The 12857-nt window shown below is 44.1% G+C and overlaps 2 protein-coding genes and 1 non-coding gene across 6 annotated transcripts in view; 1 reads left to right on the plus strand and 2 right to left on the minus strand.

Moving 5' to 3' along the window:
• Positions 1 to 6787, minus strand: part of MATR3 (matrin 3) — a 45096-nt gene extending 38309 nt beyond the window's left edge. For 3 of the 4 annotated variants that reach the window (XM_049708070.1, XM_049708068.1, XM_049708064.1), the window contains exons 1-3: positions 6750 to 6787; positions 4817 to 4900; positions 3959 to 4039 (exon numbers count right to left, since the gene is read on the minus strand). The gene's annotated coding sequence lies outside the window, so the exon portion shown is untranslated. Of the gene's footprint in view, positions 1 to 541; positions 706 to 3958; positions 4040 to 4816; positions 4901 to 6749 lie in introns of those variants that run through there. The other variant, XM_049708066.1, reaches the window with a different exon arrangement.
• LOC117196787 (small nucleolar RNA SNORA74) lies at positions 4107 to 4306 on the minus strand. Its single transcript, XR_004477154.1, has one exon. It is a non-coding gene; the product is annotated as a small nucleolar RNA SNORA74 (small nucleolar RNA).
• Positions 6788 to 8175: 1388 nt separating the features above from the next.
• SIL1 (SIL1 nucleotide exchange factor) overlaps positions 8176 to 12857 on the plus strand; it is a 305088-nt gene continuing 300406 nt past the window's right edge. Inside the window, exon 1 of the mRNA XM_049708080.1 lies at positions 8176 to 8239. The gene's annotated coding sequence lies outside the window, so the exon portion shown is untranslated. The remainder of the gene's footprint in view (positions 8240 to 12857) is intronic.

Here is a 12857-nt window from a genome sequence, read left to right on the forward strand (position 1 = left end):
GTACCAATATTAGCCTATTAATTGTGACATATGTACTATACTAATGTGTTAACATTAGGAGAAACTGGGTGCAGGCTACATGTGAATTCTTTGTACCATCTTCACAACTTTTCTGTAAATCTACAACTATTCTAAAATGAAATAAATTTCAAGGTCCATTTTATCACCCTTTTCCCAGGTAACAGTTAAGTCACCCTTAAAAAGCAGTATAAAATGTTCTCACACCCCAAAGGGCTTATAATGGAGATTAGGGAGAGCTAAAGTAACAGGGGCTCCTTTGAACCAGGGTTTAGGATCCTAAATTGACAAATATGACCTAGCATGTTGGGTCATTAAAAGTGTTCCTAAATAACAGTAAAGAGAAAGGTGTTGCTAAGCAGACATTCTAAGTATTACAGTTGATTTGTTAATTCAGTGAAGTTGTTTTCCAAGAGAATATTGACAGGTCCATTAACTGGAGCTGTTCATAAAGCCCTAATTAAGCAACAAGACTCACAAGAGCCACTGTCACTGTTTTAGGTTCTTAATTAGTTGCTCTTACCAGGTTGTTTTCTTTTGTGTGAACTCCTAGGCACTGAGCCACCTTTTTATGTCCCTTTGGGGCCTGCAGAATTTATTCCTCTGGGGTTTTTGTTTTCCTGATTAAAATTCGAGATATAATCCAAAATTTCAATGTAAATGTTCATTGACAAGTTTCTTTCAACCCTGAAAGAAGGAAAATAAATTGACAGGCGCCAGGGATAGCACTCAATACTTGGGGCCCCCTACTCATCCTGCTTTATTTTTCCCTCTTAATATAGTACAGGACATGAAACTTGAGCAGAGCAATGAAAAGGGGCACTTGTGTTTACTAACTGCTATCTATGGCAGGAGGTGGCAGCTTGGATATTTACAGACCAATATCTGCTAGTCCAATTTCAGTTTTCATTGCAGCATGGGAAAAGGGTGATGGCAAAAGAGAAGGAATGGATAAAAAGCTACTCTGACATGTGTAACTTCATCTTAGACTCGATAGGAAATCTTAAAAAAACGAAATCAAGCCAACAGGGAGTAGTAAGTGACCAATTAACTTATCAAGTAGGAAATCCCATTAAATTATTTTAATGTGCATGATTAAGCCACTGAAACCTCCTGGGGTATTGAATACAGGCACAAACACCAAATGAATTTTCCCTTTTCACGTAGCAACATAGGGGTCCCTCCCTGCACCTGGGTAGCTTTACCATGCTCAGGAAAGCAATCTGTATGCTCAGAGGAACTTGAGATCCCAGATTTTAAACCCCGGCTATTCATGATATATAAAATTTTCCTCTTTCCTTTGGGACCATTTCTATTTCACTACCTAGGGTTGAGTCTGATCAGCTTCTGCTGGAAACCAGATTGCTATTCTTTCTTAGGGCCTCTTCTTTAGGTGTACATTAAAAGAGAAAACAATTATAAGTAACCCATTTAAAAAGTATATACAACAAACACCAAACACAAGAAATAAGGACTATCCTACTACTGGATAATTTACTAAAGTCACCTCAGTCCTCTAAAAGGAGTTTAATATCATATGGTAAAAGCTTGCTCTAAGGCAAAGGTATTGATAACATAATTTTTCAGGGACACATGTTGGTACTGGCCCTAAATCTGTCACAAATGAGCTGTAAACTCCCAAGGCCTGAATTTCATTCCCTAAAACAGAGTTTGGTAATTCTGGCCTGCCACCTGTTTTTGAAAGGCTCTAAAGCTTAGCATGGTTGAGGGGAATTTTTTCTTTCAACACTGAAAATTTTACTTTCAGTGTCCCTAAATAAAGTTTTTTTAAAAAATAAATTTATTTATTTATTATTTTTGGCTGTGTTGGGTCTTCATTGCTGCACGCGGGCTTTCTCTAGTTGCAGTGAGCAGGGGCTACTCTTCATTGTGGTGCGCGGGTTTCTCACTGCAGTGGCTTCTCTTGTTGTGGAGCACAGGCTCCAGGCGCGCGGGCTTAATTGCTCCATGGTATGTGGGATCTTCGCGGACCAGGGCTTGAACCTGTGTCTCCTGCATTGGCAGGTGGATTCTTAACCACTGTGCCACAAGGGAAGCCCCCTAAATAAAGTTTTACTGAAACACAGTAATGCTCATTTGTTAACATATTATCTATGGCTGCTTGCACACTGCAATTACAGAGTTGAGTAGTTGCAACAGATACTATATGGTGCACAAACCTAAAATATTATCGGGCCCTTTACAGCAAGTTTGCCAACTCCTGCTCTAGAACACAACTGTAAACTTCCTGCATTGGTGGAAGTGTCTTCTTCTAAACTGGCTACTAGGTAGTCACTAAATACTGATATGGAGAAATGGATTTTATCTGTCAATTTAAATCCACATGTAGTGTACAGCAGAGCTCTAGAATACGAGGGCTTAGTTTAAGTCTTGGACTTTTTTTTTTTTTTTTTGGCCACACTGCACGGCTTGTAAGATCTTAGTTCCCTGACCAGGGATTGAACCCAAGCCCCTTGCAGTGGAAGCCTGAAGTCCTAACCACTGGACCGCCAGGGAAGTCCCAAGCCTTGGACTTAAGAGTAATCATTCTTCTCTAAAATTCTAGTTCTCGCCATAATTTTCTTTTAAATAAATTTTTTTTTTTTGGCCATGTTGGGTCTTTGTTGCTGCGTGCGGGCTTTCTCTAGTTGCGGTGAGCAGGGGCTACTTTTCGTTGTGGGGCACAGGCTTCTCATCGTGGTGGCTTCTCTTGTTGCGGAGCATGGGCTCTAGGCGCGAGGGCTTCAGTAGTTGTGGCACGTGGGGCTCAATAGTTGTGGCTCGCGGGCTCTAGAGCGCAGGCTCATTAGTTGTGGCGCACGGGCTTAGTTGCTCCGCAGCACGTGGGATCTTCCCAGACCAGGGCTCGAACCTGTGTCCCTGCATTGACAGGCAGATTCTTGTCCACTGCGACACTAGGGAAGTCCTGCCATAATTGTTTTAGAATTTTAAGTATTCCCACCTATAAAGAAAACCTCACTCCTGTTTTTCCTTTAGTCTCACACTCTGATCACACTCTCAGTACTTCTGACACCAGATGTGTGGGTGTTCTTCCCACACCAAGAAAATCTTGTCACCAGCTGGGTGTCCTGCAATTTAACTCAATTCTAACAATGTCTACACCTAGAGATAACTTCAGATCCCAGAGGCCAAGGGCACAGTCCCACAAGACTGCCCCTTCTCCACTTCAGATGCCAGACACAAGTCCAGGTTGTTAACCTGTACTTCTGACAGAAAGGCTGTAAGTCAGATTGCCACAGCCTCCTCCCTGGGTTTGACTAATTTTTGCTAGAGTGGCTCAAAGAGCTCAGGAAAACAGCTTACTGTTTACCTGTTTATTATAAAAGGATACGATAAAGGATACAAACGAACATCCAGATGGAAGAGATGTGTAGGACAAGGTATGTGGGAAGGGACGCCACTCTCCCAGCAGCTCAACGTGTTGTTCACCAACCTGTTAAGTTCTCTGAACCCCATACTGTTGGAAGTTTTATGGAGGCTTCATCATGATCATTAACTCCATCTCCAACCCCTCTCCCCACTCTGGAGAATGAGTGTGTGTCTGAGAGGGGTGTGTGTGTGTGAGAGAGAGACAATTCTAAGCTCTAATCATTGCCTGGTCTTTCTGGTGACCAGCCCCACCAGAACAAAAGACATACATCACCCAGGAAGTTCCAAGGAATTTAGGAGCTCATTGTCAGGAGCCACATTCAAAGACCAAATATTAGAACAAAAGATGCTCCTAGTGCTCTGATCACTTAGGAAATCACAAGGGTTTTAGGAGCTGTACCAAAAACCAGGGTCAGATATATATATATATATATCAATGTGTGTGTGTGCATAAAAAAATGTATGTATATATATATTTTCTATTATTTCACACCACCCATCTGAGCTGAAGTGAGTTAACTAGAAACTACATGACAAAAGCACTGCATACATTACTTATCTTGGTGTTACAAAGGGCTGTCAGACATCTGAGGTCCCAGTGGAGGAAGGTTTCTCACTCAGGTAAAGGCATCTAGGATTCGAAGAGGAAAAGAATGACAGGCTATCCTTAAGGCAGGGTCCTTTTCTAATAGAAAAAACCTGTTTGCACCCAGACTAGGACCAACTCCACAGGAGGAGTTACTCCACTCTCAGAGGTGCAAAACGTTGCCCAAAGGTACTCAGCCACAGCGCCAAAACAGTACTAGAGCCAGACCTCAATAAAGGCAGCACTTGCTCTTCCAACAGTGTAACACCATCCGAGGCATCACACTAGCCTGGACAGCTGACAACTGCTGGATGATTCCTGAAACAGTTTTCTTATTTGTTTCAGATACCCAAGTACCCCAGGTAGAAGACATGGATATAGGTATCCCCATGAATCGAACATCAACTGCAAAACAGAGGCCTGGGAGCACTGATTGCAGACCCTGCTGTCAAATCCTTTAAAAAATTGGAAACAGGAAACCCTTTCCCATGGCTTCAGTCATTTTATCCAACACTGAGAGAGTTCTTGCCATGTGCTGGGCACTGTGCTTGGGATCTAGCTGTGAACAAAGTAAGATACACTAACCTGTCCCTCACGGAATTTACAATCGCCCCCCAGTTTCCTCAGATGGAATGACAGATAATCTCAAAGATCCCACATGCCTCCAGACCATAATCACTAAAATCCTACTCAGCCCTTCCCTGAGTAGGATTTGTTAGGGGCAAATACAGTTGATTCTGCCTCCCAATTGTTTCCTGATGGGCTCCAACAAACAAACAGGCCTGGCACATAGTCAATGCTGGAATGAATAAGGACATTTACCTGATAACTCCATACACAGACTGTCCATTTGCCACTAATTTCCTCTCTTCAGGAGGGCCAAGGATGCCCTACTTTCAAGTCATCCTAAAAAGAAAAAGATTTCAGTGTTCAACATCCCAGCTCCTAAGGCTGCATTTTTGTAGAGACAGAAACAAAATGCTGTCTGTCGTTTATGATTTATCATAATTTTTATATCCTCAGTAATTATTTTATTTCCCATTACTTACCTTTTTTCTTGCCTGTTACTACTAAAGACCTCTAGATATCACTTGTATTAAGAACCGATAGGGCTTCCCTGGTGGCACAGTGGTTGAGAATCTGCCTGCTAATGCAGGGGACACGGGGTCGAGCCCTGGTCTGGGAGGATCCCACATGCCACGGAGCAACTAGGCCCGTGAGCCACAACTATTGAGCCTGCGCGTTTGGAGCCTGTGCTCCGCAACAAGAGAGTCCGCGATAGTGAGAGGCCCGCGCACCGCGTTGAAGAGTGGCCCCCGCTTGTCACAGCTAGAGAAAGCCCTCACACAGAAACGAAGACGCCAACACAGCAAAAATCAATTAATTAATAAACTCCTACCCCCAACATCTAAAAAAAAAGAACCGATATATTACAGACTATTCACAATGAACATTTGAGGTATTCACACAAAGCACCCAACATTTAGCTAAGAGAATCCTTTTAAGGCAAAGCCAATTGATAGAACAAAACTAGCTTTGATAAATAACTCCTCTGCCTCCCAACATCCTCACCAGTTCCTTCTGTAGAACTAAGATATCACTTTTCACAGAAAGCAGCAACTAAGTCAGCCCTATTGGACAACCTCCAGCATCACCCTGAGTGATAAGTGATTGCCTAGAACTGAGAAGCATCTGTTTTTAGAAAATTAGCATTCTAAAACAATATCACTACAAAGGGGACTCAGTATCTACTGCTCCAAAGAGGCAACAACTCCGCTTACTTCTGAAAATCAGTAAGATATCAACAAATATATACTGTCAACCTAAAGCATAAATTATTATCGTTGTAGCTAGGCCTAGTATCTAGAGCCCCCTCAATGAATTGCTATTTTTATATTCTATTAATGAGCTAAAGAATGCCCAGGGAATTCCCTGGCGGTCCAGTGGTTAAGACTGCACTTTCACTGCTGAGGGCCCGGGTTTGAACCCTAGTTGGGGAACTAAGATCCCACAAACCGTGCAGCGCAGCCAAAAAAAAAAAAAAAAAAAAAGCCCATAATTTTAAAGCAAATTCATATCTATGTTTCCTTGTAAGGCATGGCATTCTCACAGGTAACTACAGCTATCCTTCTACAAAGGGTTTATCCTGACTAGCTCTGTACTGTGGGGGAGTGGGAGTTATGAAATCTGCAAAAATCCCATTGACTTCCACCCTCTATAAGGCCCTCTTTTGTGTGTTTTCGCGCACTAGTTGTTTTGCGGGGGGTGGGGGGGGCGCCGGGGCATGTGGAACTTCCCCGACCAAGGATCTAACCCGTGCAGCGGAAACTCAGAGTCTTAACCACTGGACCACCAGGGAAGTCCTATAAGGCCCCTTTTGAGCACTTGGTAGACTCAAAAAATAAAAGCCCAACTTTTCCTCTATACTTATATATCCCTCCATTGCCTTTGTTCTGTTTCCAAGGCACGATTCAAGGAACTTCATACTAGCCAAACCTGTCAGACCAGAACCATTCTCCATGTTAGGTTTCTCCTTGCAAAGGCATGCTCTTGCAGATTTAACCTTAATGGAAAAGCAACTATGCTGGCATCCTGGTATAGTTAACAACATAGTTGGCAATGAACCAGGCCCAGAATGCCAACCAGCTATATTGGCTGCTGTTCTCCCAGCAGTGTAACACTTGCCTAGGTACACGGAAACCTAGGCAGCTGCCTACAGCTGGGGCCAAAGGTAGGCTAATGGAGTTGCACTCACCTGGCGGTGCATCTTCCCAAAGTCCACAGCTGGTCCCTCTGCAATCAAAGCACTCCAGGTTAGAGTCAGCCAACAGTTAGTGAACACTTGTGTGGAGTTCAAGACCCCTACCATCAAAACTCTGTAACTTGGTGAGGCCTGAGCCACAGAAACAATAGCAGGAAATAAAACAAATAGCTTTCCCTTGGTTAGCTTTATTGTCATATGTCATTTGTACCTGCATACCACAGCAGTTCAACAGTAGCAAATTAATGGTCTCATCAAGTATCAAATTAATGGCTCTGTCACTTAACACCCAAGTGGCAGTGAGCAAGTAACTTAACCTCTGTACCTCAGTCTCCTCATTTGTAGAATGGGGGTGTTGATAATAGTACCCAGGGTGGTTGGGAGATTTAAATGGAATATAAATTAATCCCATAGGATAATATCTGCTATAGACTGATAACTCAGTAACACTTGTTATTATCAGGAGCTACATTCCAGGCAAGGAGATAAATACTGTTGAGTAGAAAGGAAAGTTATCCTGGGAGAGCAATGGGCAGTGAAAATTGGAGAGGCTGGTTAAAACTAGATTGAGAAGGGCCTCAATTATGTGACCTCTTGAAGAACCATAAAACAGCATCTTAAAAAATGATTGCCATGCAGTAATCGGTGTGAAAGGAACTGGAGGCAGTTGGGTTGCCATTCCTACCAACGACCCCAACTACTGGTTGAAAACAATAACCGAAATATTTGCAAAATGTTAATAAACATTTCTACCCACTCACCCTTACAATTTATCTTATATATATAAAATGAGAGTATCTAAGACCATACTTTTTTCCAGCCATCCTCTAATTTCACTCCTACACGCCTCCAAACAATTTAGAGGAAAAGGAAAATAGAGGGGGCTTATTGTCCAGGTCTAAAAACGAATCCAAAAATAGCCTGCCCCTTTCAGGGGCTCGGGTTGAAAGGACTGACCGAGCTCCACCCGAACACGTGTTCCTCAGAAACCTTCCCAAGTCCCTGGCCCTGGTGCCTGGGGACCGAGACTCTCCGAGACCGGCTCTAGGGAACTCTCCAGGGACAGTAGGGATAGTAGGAAACAGGGGGCGACTCTGGGGGTACGATCCCCCAGCATCTCTTCAACATGCCCTCCGAACCTGGGGTCACGAGGGAACGAACCCCAATTTCGTCCCGTGCCTCGGAAGAAGTCTCCGCACAACTGCCTCTCGCCCCTGGCTGGTAAACCTCCGAGGCCTCTCCCCTATTTGCCCTTACTCACCAGCGCGTGTCCGGAGCTCAGCGAGGACACTGCAGCTCGAGAAGAGTCCGCAGGGGAAAGGGCAGCCGGGAGCCGAGGGGAGCCCCGCCCCGGGGCGGCTACTGGGCGGGCCCTCAGAGGGCGGGGCCCAGAAACCCCGCCCAGGAAAGAGTTAGAAAAATGGGAGAGCTGTGGCAGAGGTGAGCCTACTCTTTAACAGGAACTAGACCCCAGAAGAGAAAAGGTAGGAATCCGAACAAGCGTTACAATTATCTGACACCCATCCCATTAGTTAGTTACGCATGGAAAGGGCGCTGGGTGTGGGGCTGCTTAAGAGAAAACTTGGTGTGTCCTAGCGGGGCGGTGCTTCCAGCCTGCCCAAACCGAGGGCCGCGGGTTCCTCTCACACGTGTGGCGCCTTTCGGTTGCCGCAAGCTCAGCCCACGCTTTTTCCACCTCCCACGCAGATCCTCTTTCTGGCTTTCTTCAGCTGTTCTGTCACTCGGCTAACGGATCGTCCTCCCACACAGGTCACCTTGGTCTTTGGGATCTCTCCAGGAGGTTTTCGGCTAGATTATGCTAGTCACTCCAGCCTAACCTGCGGGACCATCCCTGCGGCCCTGTAGTGGGATCCTTAGCTGAGCTGCAGCAACTAAAGAGTACTGTCTTTCTCTGCCAGACTTGCCTTTCACCGTGGCACAATAGCCAAAGAGGCCACATTTTGCCCACCAGGTTGCCAGCATTTCTTTTGAACACTAAACCTTCCCCCACTATCTGGAGTCAATATGATTCTCTCCTGCTGAACATTCGGTGAAGCTGAGGACTAGAAGGGCAAGGCCCAGCAGCAGTAATTCCGAAATCCATTCCATAATTCTCAAAATTCTAAAGCCACTTCGTTCCTATCGCTCCAGCATCCTACTGGCTCTGCTGATCTATTTCACCTGGCACCTTCCTAAGGTGAACCCCTGGGAGTCAGCCAATGCCCTTATCTGCCAACATGTTTTATTATCTATTTCCTCAGGTATTTCATAACAACAACAAAAAAAATGTGCTTCCTGTACATCCCCACCCTTCCCGACCTCTGCTGAGAAAGCCAAGAGTCCTACATTGATTCCAGGAAAAGACTTTAGGCCCTAAGGACAGAGAGCCACTGAAGTGGCAAGCACAAATTCTCCCCAGTTTTGATGGGATTGGACACAGGCTCTGGTAGGAAAAAGGCTTACATAAATACAGTAATTAAAAACGTCACATGATCAGTGCTGGGCTGGTAGGCAGAAGCTCTGCTTTGCAGTTAAATAGGAAAGTGGCTGAAGACTGCTGCCATAATCAATGCCTGCATTCAGCTGCCACAGTGTGTTCATAAAGGAGGGTTATGAGAGCTATAAAACCGGGCAGATGGGGTGGGTAATTGTCCTGCGGAGCTCTGCTAAAGGAGAAATTGCATTGGCATCTCATATATTTTGCTTTCTTTCGTTTCAAATACACCAAATGGAGAAGGCAGAGCTACCCTGAGGATTCATGAAAAGGAAGGATGAGGTTTGTGTGAATGTGTGCATGTGTGCTTTCAGAGCAAAGACAGGAAGTAGTTGAGAATAGGGAGATACCAGGGCCTTTGAGGAGAGAGGGACCAAATGACCTGGAGACAACTGGTTTCACAGATCAGTCCAGGGAGAAGGCAGGATGGAGGGAAGGCCAGACATTATAAGTAAGGCTGAGAGATGTGCCATGTTCTCATGTGATATTGAAAATGTGGTCACCTTTTTTAGCTATAGGCCATTCAGTGTCCTTTGGAGGAAAACCTAGATTATGATTTCTTCATTTCTCAGTTAAAAAATCCTTTATAGTCAACCTTCTTAATCTCCATCCTTTTAAATTCTGAATTCATTTTGGTGAGTTGACTTATATGGTCTTTTATTTATAATATCAACTACTTTTTTACCTTTTTGTTTGTTTCTTATTCTTGCAAAGACAGAATTGTTAGGAATAACAAAAAAGAAAAAGGAGAATTTCTAGAAAAAAAAGATGCAGTGAGATGAAAGGCAAAGGATTAGGGAAGGTCCATGAGCTCTGAGTTTGACCTCATAATCGAAAGGCTGGCCCCAAGGGACACTAGGTTTCCAAGCTTTTTGCCTGCCTTTCCCTTTCTCCTTCATTTATCCTCTCCTTCTTGCTTCCTTACTTGATGTCTTTCGGCCCTGAGACTGCTCTTTTCCTCTCCTCCCTGGACAGGAATCACCAGTACAGAAATATTTAATCATTTCTTCAATTAATCTGCCCATCAACATTTACTGACCATCTACCATTTACCAGACCCTGTTCAGGCGCTCCATATAAAGTCAGAGGAATAGGACTTCCCTGGTGGCACAGTGGTTAAGAATCTGCCTGCCAATGCAGGGGACATGGGTTTGATCCGTGGTCCAGGAAGATCCCACATGCCGTGGAGCAACTAAGCCCGTGCGCCACAACTACTGAGCCTGCGCTCTAGAGCCCGCGAGTCACAACTACAGAAGCCCACGTGCCTAGAGCCTGTGCTCTGCAACAAGAGAAGGCACTGCAATGAGGAGCTCGCGCACCACAACGAAGAGTAGCCCCCGCTCGCTGCAACTAGAGAAAGCCTGCACGCAGCAACAAAGACCCAATGCAGCCAAAAATAAATAAATTTATAAAAAATTAAATTAAATTAAAAAATAAAGTCAGAGGAATAGAAATTCCTGCCTGCCTAGAGCTTACAGTCTAGTGGGGAAGAAAGATAAGTAGTATAGGTATCCTTGGGCATATGTCAGGGGGCAGCTAACGTAGCCTGGGGAGTCAGGAAGGGTACTAGAGATGGCAGTATTCCCTCTGGCTGATCTTAAAGGCTTAGAGTAGAAGAGGGATCTCTCCTGCATCCCTGTACTCCTTGCTGCTGCTCTGTAATAGCTACCAAAGTTAGAGTGGGGCCCTGCAGTAGTCCTTATTTCTTCTTTTAAATTTTTATTTGTTTATTTATTTGGCTGCACTGGGTCTTAGTTGCAGCACACAGGTTCTTCATTGTGGCGTGTGGGATCTTTAGCTGCAGCATGTGAACTCTTAGTTGCGGCATGTGGGATCTAGTTCCCTGACCAGGGATCGAACCTGGGCCGCCTGCATTGGGAGCGCAGAGTCTCAGCCACTGGACCACCAGGGAAGTCCTTATTTCTCAAAAGCATAGTTAGATTGTCAAGGATATAGAGAAATTGGAACCCTCATACACTGCTGGTGGGAATGTAAAATGGTGCAACTGCTTTGGAAAACAGTCTGGCAGTACTTCATATTATTAAACATAGAATTACTTTATGGCTCAACAGTTCCACTCCTAGGTATATACCCAAGAAAATGAAAATATATGTCTACACAAAAACTTGTACACACATGTTCGTAGTAGCATTATTCATTAGAGCCAAAAATTTGAAACAACCCAAATGTCCTTTAACTGACAAATGGATAAACAAAATGTGGTATATCTATACAGTGGAATATTATTTGGCCATAAAAAGAAATGAAGTACTGATTCATGCTACAACCTAAATAAACCTTGAAAACATTATGTTAAATTAAAGAAGCCAGACCACACAGTGCTTAATTCCATTCATATGAAAGTCCAGGACAGGAAAATCTATAAAGACAGAAAGTAAATTAGGGGTTGCTTAGGTTGAGGGGGGGTGGTGAGATAGCTAAAGGTTATGGGGTTTCTTTTTAAAAAAATATATTTATTTATTTATTTGGCTGCATTGGGTCTTAGTTGCAGCATGCGGGATCTTTCTTGCGGCATGCGGGCTTCTCTCTAGTTGTGGTGTGCGGGCTCTAGAGCGCACAGGCTTAGCTGCCCCTGGCATGTGGGATCTTAGTTCCTGGACCAGGGATCAAACCTGCGTCCCCTGCATTAGAAGGTGGATTCTTAACCACTGGACCACCAGAGAAGTCCCATGGGGAATTAATTATAACTGAGGAGAGTCAAAAGGATATCAACTACTCAACTGAAATAGATGTTGAAATTTTTCCCCTTCATATAAGGTACCTGGTGCAGCTTCTATGTCTACAATCCATTGTGTAACTGAATTTTGAACACTCTTTTCATTTAAAGTCATTCCAGGAGGTGGCTCATTTTGCAAAGCCAACAGTTCTTTCTGTACTCATTTCTGCATCGACACCATGATGGAACCATCCCCCCAAGGCCGGTGAGGCAGAGATGCAGGAGGAGGAGCTGCTGTGTTTGCGTAAAGGCATGGGGCCCAGCATCCCATGGGGTTTCTTTTTGAGGGGATGAAAAAGTTCTAAAATTGTGGTGATGGTTGCACATATCTGTGAGTATAATAAAAACCATTGAATCGTATACTTTAAATGGGTGAATTGTATGGTATGTGAATTATATCTCAATAAAGGTGTTAAAACAACAAGAAGAAGCATACCTGGGGACCTAAAAGATCTGCAATTCTGATTAAAATTGTGGGCCTCATGGTCATTGTCAATTTTAAGGTCTAGAAAGGACTTTTTCTTCTGGGTCTTGCGGCCTTTCAGAGTTCCTTCCTCAGTATACAGAGAAAATTAATGCATTTGGGTGGCCAGCACAAACAGATGCAGAGGGGTAGACTGTGCATTCTCATACTTCCCCTCCCTAACTTGACTCTCTCATAATGTTCCGGTTTAAGATTTACAGTGTACCTACTGTGTAGAAGGTATATAGAAAGAGCTAGTCTCTTTATTTTTCCAATGGTTGAAATTAAGTTACTAATAGGCTACCCTCTATATAAACAGATAAAGCTCTTTAGAAGATAGGCAATGTGGGGACTTCCTTGGTGGCGCATAGTTAAGAATCCACCTGCCAATGCAGGGGACGTGGGTTC

This window comes from Orcinus orca, chromosome 3 (assembly GCF_937001465.1).
Source record: "Orcinus orca chromosome 3, mOrcOrc1.1, whole genome shotgun sequence".
NCBI lineage: Eukaryota > Metazoa > Chordata > Mammalia > Artiodactyla > Delphinidae > Orcinus > Orcinus orca.